This window comes from Stigmatopora argus, chromosome 9 (genome assembly GCF_051989625.1).
Source record: "Stigmatopora argus isolate UIUO_Sarg chromosome 9, RoL_Sarg_1.0, whole genome shotgun sequence".
Lineage (NCBI taxonomy): Eukaryota > Metazoa > Chordata > Actinopteri > Syngnathiformes > Syngnathidae > Stigmatopora > Stigmatopora argus.
In genome coordinates this window covers 4,626,334-4,640,811 of record NC_135395.1, presented here as the reverse complement: position 1 = coordinate 4,640,811, position 14,478 = coordinate 4,626,334, and the positions used below count along the sequence as shown (strand labels likewise).

The following is a 14,478-nucleotide window of genomic DNA, read 5'->3' as shown; positions in this document are numbered from 1 at the left end:
ATTCTCACGCGGAGCAGATATTTTTTAGTTCTTTCTTTCAGAACCATCCTCCCAACACCGTGAACCAATAGAGTGACCTTCTCACTTCTGAGGTTGAGTCTCTTGGCTGCGCTGTGGGTGATGTAGTTAGTATCAGACGCCAAGTCAATCAGTGTTCCGATCTTCTGACCTGCATTGGCTGTTACTTCGAGGAGCATGAGCATCACTGGGAGTTCCTCTCCTTCACCATGCCCCATTCCTGCAGACTTGTCGGTGCAGAGCGACCTTGCCGAAACATTTGTGAAGGCTCTCTTGCATTCTTCTGCTGCTTCGGGGGACAGTCCAGACATGAATCGCTGTTGTCGTTCTGTCAATTCGTGCCTCCCTGCGTTTGGTCTTGGTGTCGCTTTTTCTCTCTGACACAGGAAAAAGTGATGGTCTTTCTTGCAGCTCTGTTTCCTGCACAAGTAAGTGTCCCTGCATTCGCTTTCATCCTTGTGACACCCTAGGCACTTTTTGCAGGCTCCCAACCTTTCAACTGCACTCAACTTGTCTTTCGGTTTCAGGTTTTTGAACGCCTTGCAGAAGAACAGCTTCTCTCCGTGCCCCTCTTCCCCGCAGACGACACATCCCCCTTTGCTCGTGGACTTGGTTGAGGCGTACCTTCTGGGTTCGCTTGGCCTCGGTTCTACTGATCTTCTTTCGGGCTTCAGAGGTGCACTAAGCTGCTCGGCCTCCTCCAAGACCCCCTCTTGGCCCTTCAGGTACCTTAGGAGGCTGTCAAAGTGGTTCTCTGGGTTGACTCCATTAGCTTCGTTGGCCTTGAAGTCTAACCAGTTCATCTTTATTCTTTCTGGTAATTTCCTCTCTATTGATCTGATTACAAGCAGATTTTTGATGGCTCCAGCGTGGTCGAGTTCTATTAGATCGTTGAGGGCCTTTTCGATTGCCTGGATCATGTCGATCACTTTCCGGGGTTGGTCTGATGTCAGGATCGGGAATCTTTCCAGGCCTTCAAGAATTTCCACGGCTATTGTTGCTTTGTTTCCAAATCGGTTTTCCAGTACCCTGAACATGTCTTCGGCGGTCTGACAGGTGGACAGGCTTAGGTCTCTGCAGATCCTCCCATCCACACTTTCAAGGAGTTGGAGCCTTCGGGCTTCCTTCGAGCCAGTTGGCTCGCCTTGTTTCTGAAGGCTTTCCCAGGTCCTCTTCCACGGGTAGAAATCTCTTCTGGAGCCATCGAATTTGGGCAGACTAGTGGCCTTAATTTTGAGACCGGGTGCCTGTTCTGCAGGCTTTGTTCGGAGGGTTCCTTCTTGTCCTTTTCCCTCCTCCTTGGACATTTGTAGGTGTTCTGCCTCCCTTGTATTGATGGCGACCCTCTTTTCTCTTAGGTCTTGTAGTCTTTTCTCCCAGGTGGGTCTTTCTTCTTTTGGGATCCATTCTTCCCATTCCTCGAACGCTGTCATGAGCTCAAGTAAGCTTCTTTTAGCGTGGGTTACTTGCCGTTCATAGGCATCATTACACGCCGTCACTGGGGTCCTCAGGGCGTGTCCGCAGAATATTTCTGCTTCCGTCATTGCAGACGTGAGCTTAGTCCTGACGCATTTCTCCCAGAGACTTAATTGTACTATCTCCCTTACTTCTGTCAGCTTGGTATCACAGTCTTCTTGGGTCTTCTTTATTTTCTCCAATATTCCTCCGATATTTTCCTCAGAACCTCCCCGTTCGGCAAGGAGGCCGAGTTCGTAATCGCTATTGGTGTTATCTACCTCTCGTGCTTGTGCATAGAACCTATTGTATTCCCTCAGCAACTTTGATTTCTCCAGTTTTCTTGCCTCTTTCCTTAGGTACCTGGCTTGATTGAAGAAGGCTCTTTCTGCTTTGGCCCTTTCGAGCCTTAGCTGCTCAATTGTTTTCCCAGTGGCTTCTTCCGCCATGGCTTGAGGCCCTTCCGACGACTGCGTTGGCTTTGACTCAAGGCCTTTAATCCTTTGTCTATGATGCCACGCTGGTTTTCAACTGTCAAGTTATCTCTCCTTTTCTTCAAATTTTGCCCCAAACTTGAAAAGGGGCCCCGATCTTATCAACGCAGGAACAACTCAAATTCTTCCAGTTTACACTTTTATTGAAGTTAATGGTGATAGGAAGTGGTTAGGTTGAAAACCTTAAAGAAAGGGGAAAGGAGGGAGCATGTGACGTCATTCAAGTTTCACGTTACTATGGTGATCAAATTGTTGCTCTTGAGTTTACCACTAGCATCTTGAATTTACTACAGAAAAGCAGGAGAGTGTTGAAATGATAGAGTGGAAGTGCATGGGTACATTAACTGATCGAGTAAATCAAACACCAATATTCACTTTACAGAGATAGGTCATATGAGTAATCCAAGTTAAGGGAAAATACAAAGAATGCAACTTAAGGTTGCGAGAAGCAAATTAAGCATCAATCAGCTGGCATTTAGGTGGTACTTATTTTATCCTACCAGTTGCGTGTGATCGGGTCTGAAGGGTATTCCTTGGTATTCCTTGCTTCTTTCTCGCCTGTCTACTTTCAAGGCTTGAATCTGAATGGTTACATCCTGGCTCATGCCCTATGATCTTAGGCAGGAAATGAGGCGAGGTGACTTTTGTTTGGGTTTTCTTTTCTGCCCTCTGTTGGCCTGGAGGAGGGGCAGACATATCTTCTCCAAAGTTGACTTGACAAGTATATTCAAATTTTTGGTAGTGACAATGAATGGCTTCGGTCTCAGTAGCTCCATTTCTCATTTTCTTTCTTGGTACGGTTAAAACAGAAACCAAATAATACGGCGTATTTGAATAAAGCATGCAGCACAGGATGCAGACTATCACGGTCTATTTTTTATCACGACAGAGTCGAACAGGGGATTCAAGGACATTGTTACCTCTTTCGGCGTCAAGTGAAAAGTGATTTGCCGTAAACATTTCTGTAAATGTCCCTCCCACTCCATTTGTGCTCTGAGGTTTTTCACAGTACACTCTAGAGAGCAACCTTGCTGCCTCCATTCGATGAATCATATTAAAATAATTGAATAGCACCTCCTGCAAATAAGAGTCATAAATACCAGGAAATGAAATGTACAATGTGAGAACGGTTGAATTTGAGGAAAATGTGCAGAATTGTTTCATTTCATGCAGACTTATGTTGACCATCAGTAATGTGTTTAACTTATTGGTTCTCATACATACTGAGAGGACTCATGAATTACAATTTGTTACCAGCCTTTCCCAATTGAAATGGATTGGATGATTCCAACCGAAAACTGAAAGGCTGAATGCTACTTATTTATACAATTAATTTGCCAATGCTGTGGCTTTGTTGTAAAGCTACCTCATTGTAGAAAAAAAACATGACAATGGCAAACCCTAACAAACCAAGTGGAATAATAATCATATATATATATATATATATATATATATATATATATATATATATAAATATATAAATATATATATATATATATATAATATATATATTTATATATATATATATTCCTTTTTACACACGGTAATAGTTTAGTATGTATAATGTTAGCCGAAAGATTAGTCGTAATTTGGCTAATATTTCAGGTACTTCTCAGATGTCAGTAATTCAAACCTCATCATTCTACCTTGTCCGTTTCGTCTTCAGATTCGTAATCAGTCATCTTTCTCCCCTTTCTCCCCTTCTCTTGCTTTTCCTCCCCACACTATATAAAACAAAGCAGCATCCGTCGCGTAAATTGTCTCTAATACTGTCTTGGGTCGCATGTTGCCTCCCACCGTCTTTTGATTACATAATCACAAGAGAACTAAGGTTCTTCACACTGTTCCGAGGTAAACTTTCGGTTTTTAAACTGAAATCTGAAAAACTGTATTTTATCGGCCGAAAGTGTTCGGTCACATCTGTAGTATCAACTGTGACTTTCACGGCAAAATCCGACTGATGCACAAATTCACGTCACCAGCATAGGAACTGAACCAGTTGTGACTGCAACACACCCTGTGTTTAATTTTTTTGTAAAAATCATTGGAAATTCTTTATTGGAACCGCTTTACCATATATTCACACCTATAGGGCTACAGAATCCCACATGGTCGTACTACTACCATCTGTTGCACCCATTGAGCCGAAGTTCCTTGTGTATGGCCAAAATAGAGAAACTGCGCCCGCAACTGAGAGTTTAGAAAGTCAGTGCGCCCTATAAGTGTGAAAATATGGTACTTTGAAGTTTTCTCTCTCCGCTGCAGCATTCACAGAGAACTCTGTCATGAAACATTTAACTAGCAGTCTGTCCCGCAAATATGAGCGCTGCAAGGCGTGCGTCCATAGAGAAAACAGGTGCTTTGTCTTCTATGTGGCACTCCATGTCTGTCTTGGTAATTGTTCACTGTGTATTTGTCACTTAGTGGTCGGCAATATGAAAAAAAAGCATTCTATTAAGTTATGGGCCATTTTATATAAACATAAAAATGCCATTTCTGTATAAATTGAGACTTTGCTTCACAAACTGATTTTTTTTTAAATGTGAAAAACAAAAATGCAGGAATTCTTTAATAAATTATTATTTTTAAAATTATTTTAATATATTTTCTTGATTATTTTCAGTTAATTTTCCATATTACTTTTATTTATTCTTTTTCCGAGCAGCTTACCCTCCTGACGAGGGTCACGAGCGTGTAATATTATTTTTGTTTTGATTTTTTCACATTTTTTGCTGTAGTACTTTAATTTTCAAAATTTATTGTATTCCTTTTCATTCTATATGAATATGAATTCAAGCAGTTAGAATAGCTGGAAGGTTGTTTATCTGTTTTGGGTGTTCTAAATTGTAACATACTGACATTACTCTATTGTATGTGAAATCAGCTCATTTTTAGCGCATCTCCGACTCAGCTGTAGCTGTCAACAGCAGCCAATGAGTTAAGAAATCCCTGGTTTGTTATGTTGCATCCACGGCGGCCATGTTTTTTCTAATCACGTGATGCTTCCCATATGCCGTCAATGTAATCAATTGTTCGTGTAAGGGCAAGAGCAGGCTGGCTGCGTGCGTCAGATGGTAGTTTAAGCAGATCGGCCACGCCCCTTGTGTCGTATGTTGAATTTTGCTAGTGAAAAGAACAGCCATTTTGATCTCGCCACAACAAAGACTAATGTATTAATCTATAATCCTTATAAAGTGTGATTCATGGATGGATGTGTGGATGTGTGTGTGTATGTGTATGTTATGATTCTCTTGCTACGTTTTTCCAAAGCGTGCAACGTAGAGAGTTGACATTTTTTAACGTGGCCAGAAACCGCTGTCGGATCATAATAAACGATTGATTGAATTTCTTTACCTTCTCTAAGTGTGTAAATTCAAGGTTTGAGCATTTGCAAGGATTATCGATGAGTATGCCTGAACAGAAATATATTAACTCACTGCTCTCGTGGTAGTTTTAAGCATTACACTCTGCAAATTTGAAAAATCCATTCCTTCTTCAGTACACACTGCAGTGCTTCTGCTTAGTCATTTCCGCTTGAAGTTAGTTGCATGAACTACGCAACAGCAATGCTATTTTGTGAGTTTTTATTTTCGTCATATTTTGATTGAATTTCTTCACCTTCTCTAAGTATGTAAACTCAATCTTTTTGATAAAGCTGAAAGCAGAGTTGATGTATGAATCGTTGTTTTTACATGTGCCCTAAACGCACCATGTGGCAGATTGGTCGTAAGGTAGGATGCCTTATCACTTCATTTACAAACGTTATTTTCTGAAGAATTTCCACCACCGAGTTTCCAGGTGATCCCCGGAACCCTTTTTTGTCTTGATGCAAGTTATAAAACATATGCCCATCCATAAATCATGCTTATCTATTCTATAATCCTTATAAAGCGTGATTTATTGATGGATGTGTGAGTGTCTGTGTGTGCACTTGGAAACTCGCTGGCGGAAATTCTTCAGAAAATGATGTTTGTAAATGACGTGGAAAGGCGCCCGACCTTACAACTATTGTATTTTCACTTGTATAAAACGCACTGTCTGATAGGGCGCAGTCTTATTTGCGGTTATATTTTCAGTTTTTCGTCAATACATAGGGTGCTTCTTCGGTAAAGGCACTAGCATGACACTAGGCTACCGTATTTTATGCTAGTCGCTAGCGTACCTGTTATGCTAGCTGCTAGCGTATGCTATGCTAGCTGTCAGTGTATGTTAGGCTAGCCACCAGCGTTTTTTTTAAAGACAGCACGAGCAAAACTAAGTTTGATAGTGCTTTATTGAGGTAAATGGTACACAAGTTGTGTCTGTATCTGATATAAAGAGGTCGGCGATCAACATGCTATGCTCCACTGTCGGTCAGAGTTGTGTATTCCGGGAACTTGATTCCAGCTTTGGCGAAAGCTCAAATAACAGTGCTGGCTGCAACTTCAGACCAGTCATCCACAATCCATTGTAACTCGCGACATGCATCACTCCCAAGCCTTTGATTCTCTTTGCTGTTATATCGGCATCGACAATTCATTCCAAATCGTCACGTAACTCATGCAACGCTGCTTGCCCAAACTACTATGTTGGCCATCCGGCATTCATCACTCCCAAGCCGTTAGCAAGGCTGTTAAATTGTGTTCGATCCATGGCTTCAGTCCATTTTCCAAGCGTTCACACCCGCATTGGTTTGTCATTCACGTCAGGCATTTCCTCTGTAGAGCTCTAATATGCTGTTTGTTTGAGTATGTGTTTTTTAGGGTTAAAGGCGCTGTGAGCACACATAAGTCAAATGCCTTGCCACTCCCCTGGGATGTTTTGAATGGATTTACCCTCATGCTTGGAATGCGCGGGGAGGCTGTTTTTAGGGTGAACGTCCGCTTGGTTGACCGAAATAAGTATCGGGCCGGCAAGAAATAAAACTAGTCACTCAAGCGATCAGGGCCATACAAAAATTTTATTTAGTGCACAAACAAGGCGCACCGACCGATTGGGCACATGGACCATTATAGAGAAAATTTTAGACTTTTAAGTGCGCTCTATAGGTGTGAAAATATGGTACAATGGGTCAGCGCGGCCAGCACCATCGTGTCTCGCCGACTCTTCCCATCACGACAGGGAAAAAATATTTTGGGGAGCATAGAATAGATAAAGCGTGATTAATGGATGGGTAGATTTTTATTTTAACATTCTCATGCTACATTTGTCCAAACCTTGCATCATAGAGAGTTGACATTTTTTATGGTGGCCAGAAACCGCTGTCGGATCCTAATAGACGAGTGATTGAATTTCTTTAAGTGTGTAAATTCAAGGTTTTAGCATTTGCAAGGATTATCGATGAGTATGCCTGACCATAAATATGTTAACTTGCTGCTCTCGTGGTAGTTTTAAGCATTTCACTCTGCAAATTTGAAAAATCCATTCTTTCTTCACTGCACACTGCAGTGCTTCTGCTTAGTCATTTCCGCTTGAAGTTAATTGCATGAACTAAGCAACAGCACTGCTATTTTGAGTTTTTATTTTCGTCATATTTTCACTTTAGTTTACAATGTTTTAACAAAATAACACCCAAACATTGATTAAATAGGTAAAATTCGTCATCCTTTCTTTTGAAATTGACCGTCAGTTTTCTTTACTTTTTCCTAAAAGGCTTCTGTATACGTGTACATAATTGTATTCACGTTTGCTGTGCTCTGCGTGTAACTGAAATCTTCCTTTCTCATCTAACCCATTTTTCAAAAAAGAATTTTTTATAGCGCCACAACTGTCTTTTGGTTCTAAACAAGCAGGGGGAGCGGGAAAGCCAGGGCCCCCTGCTTGTATCTAAATATATACAATAAATAAAAAAATGCAAATACTTTCAATACTGTACTCACAGTGAAAATAGTTCCTCTCTGCTTGATATAAATTTAAATAAAAAACAGGTTAATGGGAGTTTTAGTCCAAGTCCTCCTGCACGGTACCCGGACAATTTTCGTTTTATTTATTGCCTTTTATTTTAATGTCAAAGTTCCTTTAAAAAATCCGAAGTAAAAATTCTCTCATGATTTTAATTTTGAGAGAGAGAGATGACCTGGTTGATAATAATTATATATGCAACAAAACAATCGTTCGCGAGGTTGAGGTTAGGTTAACCCTAACCTTAACCACTATCCCCAAACCCTAATCCTGACCACTAACCTTAACCACTATCCCCTAACCCTAATTCTAACCACTAACCTTACAAATTGTCCGGCAACGAAATGTCCGGGCGACGAAACGCCGGCGACGAAATGTCCGGTCGCCGAACTGTCTGGCGACGAAGTGTCCGGCGACAAATTATCCGTCGACGAAACGTCCGGTCACGTCCTGCACAGTCCAGACCTTGAAAGGCAGCCCTTTTTCAGCGAGGTTTAGCTTTGTGTTCGTAATGAAACTGAAAGTTTCTTGTTGCTCATCCAGTAGACAGCCAGCAAGGCTTTGTTCTTGTTTTTTAAAAGCATGAGGATAGTCAAACTTGTAGGTTAGATTGGTTCATTGGTGTGGCCTCCATTGATTTCAAACGCATTTGACACCATTACCCACCAAACTGTCTAATTTTAATTCCTCACCAAGCATGCTAAACTGTAAACTCACAGTGAATCAGGATACAAAATACTAAATCTACTTCACAGAATAACCGTCTTGTGGTATCGCAAGGGTCCGTGCTAGGTCCACTGCTCTTCAGTATTTACATAAATGACCTGCCAAGCTGTTGTCCTTCGATTGTCTCCTACCAAATGTATGTCGATGAGGCCATTCTATATGACCACGCGAAAGACCAAAAACATGATGCACAGGGACTCACAGATGCAATGACGAGCGTGAATAACTGGCTTGAAAAATCCCAACTTCATTTAAATATATCTAAGCCTGTTTGTATGCACTTCTCAAAAAGAGTGACAAATACATTTGTTTTGAAACAAATCCTCTCATTTCCGGGGTTGTTCCAAAGCAAGTAGGAGTACACAGCACTGGTAAGTCTTATCAATATGCCTGCTCTGGATAAGCGTAAAAAAGATGGAAATTTGGATGAAACTTCTAATTAAAAACCCAGACACTCGCAGAAGTTTATTGGTTTGTATTCGACGAAATATACCATGTTGAAGCCATCTCCATAAGGACCGGCATTTGCACATTGCACAAAATGCAAGTGCGACTTCAGCATGGCATTAGTGACTGTAAAACGCACGTAGAAGGACCCAAACACAAAGATAAACTTATTTTTATTATGCTGAGTTTGCAAAACCACAATATTTAAATTAATGTAAAAACATGTTAATAACAGTTTGACTTAAATTGTCCAACGTTATATATTTTTTCCATTTTATATCAATTTTGCGCGAATCGCATTCACTCCTGATGAAAACGTAAAAGTCCGGAAATGGGACAAGAGTACTCCAGAAATTGGGTTGACAGAGGTTGGCAGCTCTGCACATGACTTACTGCCTAACAAGTTGGTAATCGGCGTGCAAGACAACACTACAACCAATTGAAACAATTTATAAGCAAGTTCTGAAAGTATTGGACAGAAAACCCAAAATGCACCACCACTGTCAAATATTAAATAACACAAACTCCTAAACAGGGACAGTACTGTTAAATATGCAGATGCCAGCTTGGTTTACAAAATCTTCCATCGCAAACCTCCTCCGATTCAAGATTTTGTATAAAAAAAAAAAAACATGTTAACAAGGGCTGGCTCAAGAGGTGACTGTGTAGTTCCGTTCAAAAAGAGTGCATTCAGCCAAAGCACTTTCTCTGTCAGTGCTTCACATACCTGCAACTCAATACCAATACGTGAACTCCCGTCTCCGAACGTCTTCGCCACTCATCTTAAAGACTGGCTTTTAGATACAAAATTTGCGATCACAAAGCTGTCTTAAACTTGTGTGTGTGTGCGTGCGTTCGTGTGTGTAGTGTGTCATCGTTTAGCTTCTACCCGCACAAGGGATTAAAGGTAGAAATTAGCCCTTGTCTACAATCTTACACATTTGCATATATATATGTTAATTAACATGAATATGAATTAATTTGTTCATGTGCTGTCCTTTATCAATTACCGTATTTTCTCGCATATTCGCCGCCTCAACGTATAAGCCGTACCCTTAAAATTGCCTTAAAATCGTTGAATTTTACAATTTCTCTCATAAAAGAGCCCCTTGATTCACAATTTTCCACTCCATATTCATGGTTTTAATAGGGAGTAGAAATGTGTTACTTTGAAGGGAAAATCTTAAGAAAAATCATCGTACGTGGTATTTCTGCGATACTTTATGAATCGAAAGGATCGTCTGCAGATTGCACGTTCCTAAAGGGTGTTGCCTGCACGTAGACAAATTAAAAAAGGAAGTCAAGTGAGCAGTACAACCAGGAAGTGTGTCCATAGCGGTCTATTTGTCATTCCTAGGTAAGATGGTGGGGCCCTGAGTGAGCAATGGCAGGCACAAGTGAGTTTTTCACATTTTATGGAAGATAAGTTTTTTTTTTCAGACATAGCATGACTCAGAAGACCTCTAATGATGAAAAACATAATTGGAAAACGTCTTCCTCGCCCGGAAGCAGGTCACCGGGTGCCCCACCCTGGAGCCACTCTGGAGTGGCGCGATGGCGAGCGCCTGGTTGCCGGGCACAGGCCGAAGATGCGACATGGTTCCCCCCTCACATGGACTCAGCACCTGTTAGAGGGGCCAAAGAGGTCGGGTGCGCCAACAGTTGGGCAGCACCCAAAGGAGGGATCCTTGGTGGTCCGATCCCTGGCTGCAGAAACTAGCTCTTGGGACGTGGAATGTCACCCCTCTGTTTGGGAAAGAGCTTGAGCTAGTGCGTGAGGTTGATAAATTCCGGCTCGACATAGTCGGGCTCACCTCTACGCACAGCTTGGGTTCCGGTACCACTCCTCTCGAGGGGGTTTGGACACTCTTCCCTCTGGACTTGCCCGCGGTGAGAGACGCCGAGCGGGTGTGGGTATACTTGTTGCCCCCCAGGCTCAGTGCCGGTATGTTGGGATTTACCCCAGTGGACGAGAAGGTAGCATCCCTCTTTCTTCGGGTCGGGGGAAGGGACCTGACTTGTCTGTGCGTATGCACCAAACAGCAGTTGAGAGTACCCACCCTTTTTGGAGTCCTTGGAGGGAGTGCTGGTGAGTGCCCCTCCGGGGGACTCCTTCGTTCTGCTGGAAGGGACTGATTGGGAAAAACGGCACCCCGATCGGAACGCGAGTGGTGTTCTATTGTTGGATTTCTTCGGTCGTCATGGATTGACAATAATGAACACCATGTTCAAGCATTAGGGTGTCCATATGTGCACTTGGCACCAGGACACCCTAGGCTGTAGTTCGATGATCGACTTTGTGGTTGTGCCATCGGACCTGCGGCTGCATGTCTTGGACACTCGGGTGAAGAGAGGAGCGGACCTGTCAACCGATCACCACCTGGTGGTGAGTTGGCTCCGATTGTGGGGGCAGATGCCAGTGCGGCCCGGGAGACCCAAACGTTTCGTTAGGGTCTGCTCGGAACGCCTGGCGGAGTTCCCTGTCAGAAGGAGTATCGATTCCCACCTCCGACGGAGCTTCTCTAATGTCCTGGACGAGGCGGGGGACATTGAGTCCGAGTGGACCATGTTCCATGCTTCCATTGCTGAGGCGGCAGGCCGTAACTGCTGCCCCAAGGTGGTCAGTGCCTGTCGTGGCGGCAACCCGAGAACCCGCTGGTGGACACCGGCGGTAAGGGATGCCATCAAGCTGAAAAAGGAGTCCTACCAGGCCCTTTAGGCCATGGGGACTCCGGAGGCAGCTGACGGGTACCGGGTGGCCAGGCGACACGCAGTTCTGGTCGTCTCTGAGGCAAAAACCTGGGCTAAGGGGAGGAGTTTGGTGAGGCCATGGAGAACGACTTCCGGGTGGCTTCAAGGAAATTTTGGTCCACCATCCGACGTCTCAGAGGGGGGAAGCAGTGCACCATCAACACAGTGTATAGTAGGGATGGGGCGCTGCTGACCTCGACTCGGGATGTTTTAAATCGGTGGGCCGAATACTTTGAAGACTTCCTCAATTTCACCGACACGTTTTCCATGGAACAGTGGATCAGCTCTACACCCTCAGCATGGGAGTTCGCCCAACCAGTCTTCATGTGCTTTGTGAACTTGGAGAAGGCGTTCGACCGTGTCCCCCAGGCAGTCTTGTGGGGGGTACTCTGGGAATATGGGGTTCCGTAACCCCTGTTACGTGGGGTCCTGTCCCTTTATGACCGGTGTCAGAGTCTGGTCCGCGTAGCCGGCAGCAAGTCAGATCCGTTTCCAGTGGGGGTTGGACTCCCTATGTCACCGATTGTGTTCATCAGTTTTATGGACAGACTATCTAGGCGCAACCGTGGCGTTGAGGGGGTCCGGTTTGGTGGCCCCAGTATTGCATCCCTGCTTTTTGCAGATGATGTGGCTCTGTTGGCTTCATCAGGCCGTGATCTCCAACTCTCGCTAGAACGATTTGCAACCGAGTGTGAAGCGGTCAGGATGAGAATCAGCACCTCCAAATCTGAGACCCGTGGTCCTCAGTCGGAAAGAGGTGGCATGCCCTCTCCGGGTCAGGGACCAGGTCCTTCCCCAGGTGGAGCAGTTTAAGTATCTTGGGATCTTGGTATTAGCGGTACCCTCAATTCCGTCACCATTTATTTGAGCGACAAATACGACGTATGTGCGAGAAAATACGGTAAATTAAACCACACTTAAATTAATTAAGGTTGGATTTACCATGAAGCCAGCAGGATTCCCACATATGATGATGATGACCTGCACGTTCAGTTCATCTTTGAATAAGAATGTCTGTGAAGGCTTCCTCTTCCAACAAAGGCTAATCTCATCCATTTTAAAAGATAGAAGATAACCAACCATTCTCTTGAATTTTGTAAGGGAACTCTTCCATGACGTACCGTTTTGTTGCGTGCATCTTGGTCTGGACGGTATATTCATTTATGATGCCTTAGATGACGCAAGAGGCATTTGAAACGGTGATTAAAAATCCAAACAATGCTGGAGCAGGCTCGACGTAGTCTTTCTGTGCGCGATGTGAAATGGTGGCGTGCCTTTCTTCTTCTGGATACGCAACCAGGCTTGAGTGCCACCCATTTCAGCGCCGAGGAAGAAGCGGTGCCCTGACTTCCAACATTTTTCATCTCCTGTCTTTCGCTTGTTAGTTTCAACGTTAATTTTGACATTTTTATGAACTTTTTTTATACTTCAGATAAAAATATGTGATGTACTGAAGCCACGAAGGTTGAAGCCACAAAGTTGGGAAGGATCACAGTATCTGCCATTTAGCGTGCTAGTGTACATGTGTAACTTTGCGCAAAAGTGTTATGTGCGAGAGTGTTGGCAGTAAACGGGAAAACAAATGGCAACCGGTAGGCTTTCGGTGGCTGCGTCAGGTCCTTTCTCTTGACTTGACACTCTTGGCCTTTCTTCTTCGAGCCTGCGACTATCTGGTACTGACAGAGAAAGGCTTCTCGCTGTTTTGCACTGTCTGTTGTGTGGACAAATTCAAACAAAGAGGGATTAAAAATTGAACGGAGAGTCATTATTGTTTTAAGCGCAGGCGAAAGCATCAATTGGGAGTGGATGAGAAAAATTACCATTTGCCTCCGAATCTCGAGTGTCATTGAAAAAGTAAACCACACCCCACTCCTGTAGAATAACTCCTGATCCCGTCTCGCACCCAGGAGGAATGACTGCTCTTTTCGCTCTTTTTTTCACAGCAAGAGGTGCGTTTCTAGTCACCTCGGAAATCACAATCTCGCAAACGATAACTTCAGTTGGAATGTGGAAAAACAAATATTGACATCACACAAAGATATCAAACAAAATGAAAATTATGTACACAAAGGGGTTTTCATTTAAAGCCAAGAAAAGCTAATCACCATCTCCCACATGAGGCTGGCGGCGCACTGAGTATGGCGCATTTCCAGATTTTGACATGTTGCTACTCCACATCCACTCCACTCAATTGGTCCTCATTCAGTTCTGGGTTGCCGCACAGAAATCTATTCAATGTGTATGTCAGTCGGGCTGTTACACTTATGCATTCTCTTGATATTTTTTTTATCAAGAAACCCTTGAAAAGTGGCTCTTTACATGACCTTTTTGCCAAAACGAGTACAGCTTTTTCAATCTCACCCTCTTATTTGAAATGATAAGTCATGATAACAAGAAATATATGCAATTGTGCTTGGGATATCCTTTTTGTGTTGCTTTCCCCCTCTCTGTCTTCGTCGACATCAGTCGTGCCCTCCCCCTCTCGTGTCAGGGATCCTTCGTTCTGGGCGGGTTAGCTGTTTGCCACGCCTCCACCCTCACGTTCGCTATCTATGGGCTGTTTGCTGTTGTATTCCCTTCAAAATATTCCGAAAATGATGCACACAAATGTCCTCACAATAGGATAACGCACAACCACTTGCCAACGAGAAGTAGTCTTGAATGAGGGATCGCGGGAGCTAACAGGCTAAGGAAGGAATAACAGCCT

The 14,478-nt window shown here is 43.5% G+C and overlaps 1 protein-coding gene across 5 annotated transcripts in view; it reads left to right on the top strand.

Moving 5' to 3' along the window:
- mrpl11 (mitochondrial ribosomal protein L11) overlaps positions 1-14,478 on the top strand; it is a 93,597-nt gene that overhangs the window by 34,550 nt on the left and 44,569 nt on the right. The window lies entirely within an intron of this gene.